The following is a 9,398-nucleotide window of genomic DNA, read 5'->3' on the forward strand; positions in this document are numbered from 1 at the left end:
CTCCACTTTTAACTCTTGTTTTGATTATCAATTATTATCTTTGCTTTTAATTATTATTTTTATTTTTCTATTTATTTAAAAAATAATTACTTATGAACTCCACATTAATTGCTCATGTTGTGATCTCTATTTATTTAACTTTTGATTCTTAAAATTGATTTAAATTCTCATTTTTAAATTACTTTTTGTATTAGTTTTTTTTCTATTTTTTCCAATTTCTTTAATTTGTTTAGTAAATTGAATATTTGGTAGAGGCTTTGCTTTTTTGATGAATTTTTTTTAAATGAATTTTTTCCATATCTGATAAATTGAATTTAAATAAACAATATTTATTAATCTATTTTTAAAAAAATTAATAAATATTATGTTATTTAAATTAAAAATTATTAATAATCTAATTTGTTAATATAAGATTATAGTTTAAAGAATTAGATTATATTTTAAAAAATTGTTGTGAATTTCTTTAGATATTCTCTCATAGTTTTCTATAATTTATTTAGTCAATAGAACATTTGTTAGAAACTTTATTTTTTCATATTATTTTTTCATTTGTTGTTATTAATTTTTATAATAGATTTCTCTTAAATGATTATTTATTTCATATTTCATAAATTAAATTTGAATAAATAATATTTATTAATTTATTTAAAATATTTTAGTAAATATAATGTTACTTAGATTAAAAATTATTAATATTTTGGTAAATGTTATGTATTTAAATCAAAAATTATTGATAATTCAGTCATTATCTTTTATATTAGTTTAGTTTTTTCTTTAAATAATATTTATTAATATATTTTAAAAAATTTAGTAAATGTATGTTATTTAAATTTAAATTATTAATAATCTAATTTTTCAACACTTAAATCACATTTTTTAGATGATTATTTTTTTCATATTTGATAAATTCAATTTATATAAATAATAAAAATAATTTTATTATAAAAAAATTAGATAATAAAAAACAAATTTTATTATCAAACATCTTATCACCTTATCAAAGTAGAAGTGTAATTAAATAATCCATTTTCTTCTAAATTTATTTTAATATTACAATATTGTCAATAAACAAATGTAAATGTTACAACAATGCAAAACTTAACTTTAGCAAATAGGTAGTGTAAATCTAAATTAACTTATTTTTCAACACTTAAATCACCTTTTTCAAATGATTATTTTTTCCATATTTGATAAATTGAATTTAAATAAATAATAAAAATTAATTTTAAAATTAAAAAGTAAATAATAAAAAATAATTTTATTATCAAACACCTTATCACCTTAAATTTAAATAAATAATTAAAAATAATTTTATTATAAAAAATAAAAATAATTTTATTATCAAACACCTTATCACTTATCAAAATAAAAGTGTAATTAAATAATTCATTTTCTTTTAATTTATTTTAATATTATGTAATATTGTCAAATTTTCTAAACAAATGTAAATGTTACAACAATGCAAAACTTTTGGCAATAGGCAATGTAAATCTAAATTAATTTTTTCTGTGCAATTATAAACAGAGTGGGCTTCCGTCCTACATAATATATGGTGACACTAAATAGCGGCACTGGCTACGATGCAACATATTTGCACCGAGCCGCTACTCGTTTTCCCTGCCCATCCCTTGACTCCACTGTCCTTCACTGACATGGGAAATAGAAATAAGTTTTTGTTTGTCGTACAATAATTTTTTCTTAGTTTCAAATTATAACAGTGATTTAAAAGGGAAAGGGATTAGGTACTTTAGTTTTATTTATTAATCAAAATCATTTACTTTTTATGTGTTTTTAGGGATTTTATTAGTTTTATTTTAAGATTTACTTTAATGTTTAAAATTATAAATAATATTTTTTATTTGAATTTTTAAAAAATATATATATCTTAAATAACTTTAAAATAAAGAATACTAAAATAATTTTTAAAGAATTATAAAATATTAAAAACCTCATTAAATTAGAAAAAATTTATATCTATAGTAATTTTTTTGAATTATAATTTAATCAAAATTTAAGTCAAATTGTAATACTTTTTATATAAAGAGAGATAATATGATATGCATAATAATACTCAAAATTTAATTTATCAACTTAAATTTTGAAAAATTAATTAATTTTATAATACTATATAGTAATAAATTTAAGTAATCTAAGAACTTACTATTAAATAAATTATTTAAAAGTAACACTAACACTGATGGTTCCCTGCTGGTATTGGGGAAGTGGCTCGTTGCAGTTCTAGTAAAGTTAAATTCTTTTTCTCAGTGCATTAGGGTGACTACACTAACAATATCATGTAGGCTCATACCATTTTATATGTTGTAGAACAGTGTTGTTTGCGAGGATGTCGCAAGATTATTTGTGAGTCTGACTCCCAAGTGGTGGTGAACTTGCTTTCCTCGCAGGAGTTAGGATATTAGTTGGCAGCTGGCCACTGTTGTTAATCAGACTCTTCTCTTTTGTACCTCTCTTGAGTTCATTAGGTTTACTTACATTCCTTGTGAATGGAACAGAGCTGCTGATTGTTTGGCCAAATGAGCTTTTGGTCGTGCTCCGGGCTAGAATATTATGGATAGGGGGCAACTTCCCTTTGAGTTGGTGCAAAAATTTGATGAACTTATTGCTCAGGAAAGAGGTCCTTGTTGAGCTCTCCTTGTCGTAATCATTTCTGTCTTAATAAATTTTTACCCCTCTTTTTCCAAAAAAAAATCTATATTTACTTATTAAATATGTAAACTTCAATTTTAAAAAAATAAATTAATAACTTTTTATAATATTTTTTTTTATCGATAATAGGTTTATATTTTGTTGATATAATATGATATACATAAGTAACAAAAATGTCCATATGTTCTATCTTTGAGGACCATCATTTACAATATGCCTTATTCCTCCTATACTACCATTACATTGACGCCTCTTAATTAGACTTATAAACTTTAAAAGTGCACATTCAAAAACTTATAACTTCTACTACTGTTATCTTTGTCATGATGACCTCAGCATAGTCGAAGTTGACATTCTTTCCCAATCCAAAAATTAAAAAATTAAAAAACGTTGTTGGTAACTACATTTTCCTTCTCGAATTTTTTAACCATAATCACTGCCACTCGACCTCCCTTTGTTTTGTCTTCCACATCATAGGTCCTTTCAAAAAAACATGCCATCGTTCTTTATGCTACCTTCCATCACTACCATCCGAGAACCCCTCTATCCTTTGTTCTGCAAAATGGGCCTTCATTATCTTTGAAAACAAAAAGGAGTGCCCTCTATTGCTTTAAAATCTGTGGCATTTCCTTGTAGACCTCTTTTTCTTTGGAAAACTAGTTGGGAAAGTGGTTTTTCGCTATTGCTCATAATGAAGTCGAATAGCATTTTTCAGAGTTTCCCATGCCTGATGGCATTCATTGATGTAAGCCTCTCTATCCATCTACCCCCTTGGCCAGTTGACAAAGGGGAAAATCCCTTTCTCCCTCCCCTCATCCTAATCTTCATATCCTTTGCTAAAATCAAAGGCCCACCCAGGGTATGCCCACTCCAGAAGTGACTTCATTTCCAGAATTAAGGCTTTTTCAAAAGAGCCTCCATTACCCAAGCCACATTTTGTTCATGGTCACCCACTTGTAGTCCCCACGCCATCTGCACTTTCCATTAATGGTCTACCTCTTGGAAGAGGGGACACAGGGTCTCTTGCATCGCACTAATGACATCTTCTGATGGACACTTAACCATTTTTTTGAGACGTCGATCCACCACTCTTCCAAACAAAGCTTTTTGTTGCTTCTCTGTTTTGAAGGTAAATGTTAGCTCCATTGATTACTTCACACTCGCTTTTACTTAATTTAGAATTGTGCATTGAGATGCATGCCCTTCTAATTTAAAGAGCTTTTTCCACACTTTGTTGATGCATCTCTATCCTGATTGAAAACACTGACGTTTGATTTCCGAAACCTGCCTCTGTTTTTGTACATTTTTCGCTGCCCACACAAGCCAAAGGATCAATTAAATCTACTTTCATCACATTTCTGATTGACCCATCCTTTGGGGGCATTTTCATTTAATGTTTCCTGCACTTCATAATCATTTACACAGGCGATTTAAATCTACCCAAAACTCTAAATACTCAATCCGCACCACTTCATCATTAAAGAATATTGCCCTTTTTAATAGTGTGTTCGCCTCTATGTTTCCTTCACGTTTAATGTGAGTGATCTTAAAATCTTCAAAATTTCTAATTTGTTGCACAATTAGTTCAATTATCTTTTGGAGGTGTCATGCATTAATTTGCATTTTTGATATTGCCTACACTACTATGAGAGAGTCACCTTCTAAATGTAGTTTTTGTATTCCCTCTTTTCTAGCTAGCCTTACTGCTAATAGAGTTGCTTCACACTCTGCTATGTTATTGGTGTCTTTGGGTAGCTTTTTTGCTCCTTTCAATAAAATGTGGCCATCACTATCTCTCAAAACAACCCCAAACACCCGAAGCTCCTAGGTTTCCACTTGCCACTCCATCAAAATTAGCTTTAACCCATCCTTCCATTGGGGCTCTCCATTATATCTTGTCAGGCTTTAACTTTGACTTTTTGGTTACCAGTGCTCCCGAGGGAGATTTAAATCTTATCCCTGGCCATGAGGCTTGTAACACATTGTCTTCCTTTGTATAGGGTATCTTCATTGCTTGCTTTTTTGTGTCCGAAGCACTTATTGTCTCCTTAATAGCATTAATAATCCTATTTAAACATCTTCTTAGAGTCTCTTTTTCTCCTTGTAAAATTCTTCTATTACGTTCCTTCCATAATTCCCATACAATTAGTGAAGGAGCAACTAACCATATGCTTGAGAGTGTTGATTTTCTTTGCTCCCTTGGCCATCCATCAAAGACCTCCTTTACATGTTGAGCTCTCGGTCCCTGCCATTTCGATTTAAATTGAACCAAATCCCAACATTTCCTTGCATATTTACATTGAACCAAAAGGTGATCTAAAGTTTCTTCATTCCTTTCACACAGAGGACATCTTGATGGTCCTATTATGCCTATTTTCCTTAACCTTTCCACAGTTAAAATTCTCCCATTATAAGCCAACCATGCAAAAGCTCCTACCTTGGGTAGTATATCCTTATTCTAGCAGAGATCTTTGGAAATGAAAACTTCACTATTTGTTTTCGCCATAATACTATAGCCTAGTTTAACTTAATAATTGCCTGAAAGGGATCCACACCAAATAATTTTATCTTTCTTTGAGGTCACAAGAATTATTCTTTCTTCTAAGATGCTCTTCATTTGTAACTTTTGTTGTTCTATCAGCTCCTCCCTTGAGAAATCCTTCCAACCCCATTCATTTCCTTCCAAACCATCCTTCTCTGTCATATAATCAAACACAAAATCTCCCCATCTTTATTTAAAGTAAACTTTTAGCTCATTGAAATTTTCATCCTACTTCAAAACTTTGTGTCCATTCTAAGAGTCCTCCCAAAACTTTGCTTGTTTCTCATCTCCAATACACCAAGAAATATGCTTTCCAATAATCTGCCTACAAGAAAGCATGAAATTCCATATTGTTGATCCTTTCGGTGGATCTCTCACTATGAAAATCCTATGGGCTTCATCTGAATCTAAATATCTTCCTTTCAGAACTCTCACCCAGTATAGTTGTGGGTTTTCATACATTGCCCATATTAGTTTGGCACCCAAAGCTTTGTTCATAAGTTGCCAATTTCTAATTCCAGCCCCTCCTTTATCCTTGGGTCTACAAATCTTTTCCCATGCTATTAAGGGTATTTTATGTTCTTCATTTAACCCATTCTAAAAGAACTTCCTCATTTTATGTTCCAAAACTCGAACAACTTTTTTGGGGATATCTAGACACATCATTGCAAAAACTAGCATTGTTGAGATGATTGTTTGGAGCATTACGATTCTCCCTACTAAAGACAACCATTTTCCTTTCCATCCTTCCCTTTTCTTCTGGCATTTATCTATCAAATTTTTCCAAAGGTCTGCTCCTTCGAACAAAGGAATCCCTAAATACTTATTAGGTAACATTCCAATTTTTATATTCAGGATCCTACAAATTATGACTTTAACACATTGTGGGGTGTTGAAGAAGAAAATCTCTGATTTATTCCAATTTATGAACTATCCTAAAACTCTTCCAAAAAGTTCTAGAGTTTGTTTCATAGCCTTTGCTTCCTCAACATTTGCTATTCTTGCTAGAAAGGTATCATCTACAAATTGCAAGTAAGTTAGAGCTTCTATCATACCCAACTTACAGGGCCAAACACAACTACAATATATATATATATATATATATATATATATATATATATATATATATATATATATATATATATATATATATATATATATATATATAAGCTAACATTCGGGAAACACATATGGTCGCATGCATGTTGCAACTTGGACCCCGATTAATTAGGTGTTAGCATACATCTTCTCAGGGTCTACAAGTATCGGTTGTGTCTGTAAGGGAATACAACTTCAACCACTAACTTGGAACTGATGCTATAGGTTGGTCAACTATAAAGATATGGTTAATTGAATGCTTCAATATTGTTGGTGATACAAATCCGATACCTCATTCGTCTGATACTTTGGATTCTAAAAATAATTAGGTTGATGGAGAAAACTATACTGAGTTGTAGGCATTTCTAAGGGTTCCCTAGAATTACAAGATGCTCATGCACTTATTATGGGGGTGTGATATAGTTGAACCTATATCACAATGATCTTTGATATAGAAGTTTGGATATATCAACCTAGAATTTTAAACGTAAGTATATACGACAATAGTGAAGTATAATCATTAGATGGATAAATTTCGATCCAAAATTACGATAGAAACACTATCAAATACCCTTATGCTCATCCATTTCTATTAAGCCTTAGCATCATATGTCGATGGTGATTATCAACATTTTATTCTATAACCAAATGATAATCTAAGTATTAATAACCTCTTACCATGAATTTCTATTGTTTATATATTCCTTCCTTAAGTATCCACGTCATTTTAACATCCTAATCATATCTCAAAATCAATAAATTTTACATCTTCATTAACATGGAAGCCACCACTAGCTTTCTTCTCATTCACATTCAATGTATTAATTAATTCACAAATTTATTTCAATTCGAACAACTTTCTACCTATTTTGCTAACTGGAGAATACCTTGAATTATATATTAAAAATATATTTATATACTCTTAATGTATAGATTGTAGTTCATTGCTAAGCCTACTTGCAAATACATTCAAAGAAATATATATATATATATATATATATATATATATATATATATATATATATATATATATATATATATATATATATTTTTATATATTTTTTTTTGTTATTTTTTTTTACTAAACATGTACATACACTAACTAGCATATGCTTACTTCTTCCTATGATAATTAATTTTTATTTCATTATTATCTTTCTTTCTCTTTTTTTTTTTTTTAATATATTTATTTAAAATATTTAATTTCCTATAACATGAAAGGCACCCTCCAAATTCTAACACAAGTATAATATTCTAAATGACCTTATCTAACATCACACAACTTGCTAACAACTTTATCTACTAACCCACATTATCTAATATACTAACCCACTAACCTCTAGCCTACTCTACTTGTCACCTTATTCCCCCCCACGTAACCCTCCTATTAACACTTAACTGAAATACTAATTCAGCTCTTAAACATTACCACATACCCATAAAACAAGTCATCTCTTACTCCAAGCACCTATCCAACTTGCATTGACTTCCTACCACTTCACTTAACCCTGGGTCACCTTTGTTTCCTAGGAAAGCGCACTACTTTTCTACCAATGGTGGGGACGCCTAGTGGGGGGTATGTGTCAAGTCAACTTCCATCATGTCCTCTCCTAACATGTAGGTGTCTAGAGCATGTATTCATAAATTTAATCATATTTATATATTTTAATGGTGGTTGTTTCTTGTAATTAATTTAGGACTAGACCTTTTATATATTAGAGTGTGAGTTCTCTTTTTTTTTTTAAGTCAAGGGGATTCCACTTATTATTATTTTATACTCAAGATACTAAGAATATTCCTTGATTATAATACTAGACTGTATTAGCTGAGAGTCCCATCTCTTATTTCCATACAAATTCCAGAAGTTAAATATGCATGTACAGGCATGCTTTCTTATGGAGACTCGTCTATTTGTTTCTTCCTAACTATGAGATTGAGGATATTGGTTTGGTAATGTTTGTATCATTATTATTATTCAATATGACAATGTAAATGCCTAATAAACAATCCATTCAAAATCACTTGAGGCATAAATTTAACCCATGAAATGTATCTAGAAGAGGGTCAAACATGAACTAATTGAATTAATTCTATTCTTTCAATGATAAAATTTGATTGACATTTCTTATTCCTCTAATGCATAACTATGACCAACCTATTTTAAATACAATCTCTTGAATCGTTTCATAATTTCCAAAGAACATGATACCAACAATGCTTGGTTCATTTTTTGAGTATCAAAGAAATAGATTATCCTTAAAGAGAGAGATTCTTATACATCCCACCTAAGAATATTATGAAACATAAATTCTTTCCATTGCAATCCATCTAGTTGCCTGCTACTGAAACTACAATACAAATATATATGATTTTATCCCAAGTCCTTCATTTCTACCACAAGACCATATTCACAATAATATATATACTTAAATGAAGACCCTCATTTACAAAACATTACAAAAAAGAAGAACAAATGGAAAACTTTGCCCTTACAAATACAATGCTAACTAGCATGAAGGAAGATCTCTCCTTCCAAATGCATTACATAATGACATATCTCTTTCTTGCTACTGCATTATCATACATTGCTACAACATGAATAAGGTGGGAAAAGATCCTCCAATACATGTAAGATGCACATTAACAAGTTTCTCATTCAAACAACATCTACAAGATGGTCATCCTAAGCATTCTTTTCATAACTTCTTTGAGCACAAAACCTTCAACATGACACAACAAATAACAAGAACCATGGAGGCTCACCTCCCATCCTAGGCTTCTAAGAAGCCACCCACCGAGGAGGGGAAACAAGACTCAAACAGGTTACACTCAATCAAGCATCACAAACAAGAACCAACATGAATACAATATTTACACAACTCATTTACAACCCCAACCAAGGTTTGCACAATGATTCAAAGAGGGAATAATAAACACTGGGTGAAGGTGGGCTCTCCAAAGAGAAGATTGCCATATCCTTATGCATTAACAGATCTTGCAATTGCATTATGCCCAACAAGGCTTCCAAGAAACATATGCCATCCAAGGCTATCGATATTCACATGCCTCAACTAGGCTATCCATACTTACT

Source organism: Cupressus sempervirens, chromosome 9 (assembly GCF_028749045.1).
Source record: "Cupressus sempervirens isolate cs-2001-9-10 chromosome 9, ASM2874904v1, whole genome shotgun sequence".
Lineage (NCBI taxonomy): Eukaryota > Viridiplantae > Streptophyta > Pinopsida > Cupressales > Cupressaceae > Cupressus > Cupressus sempervirens.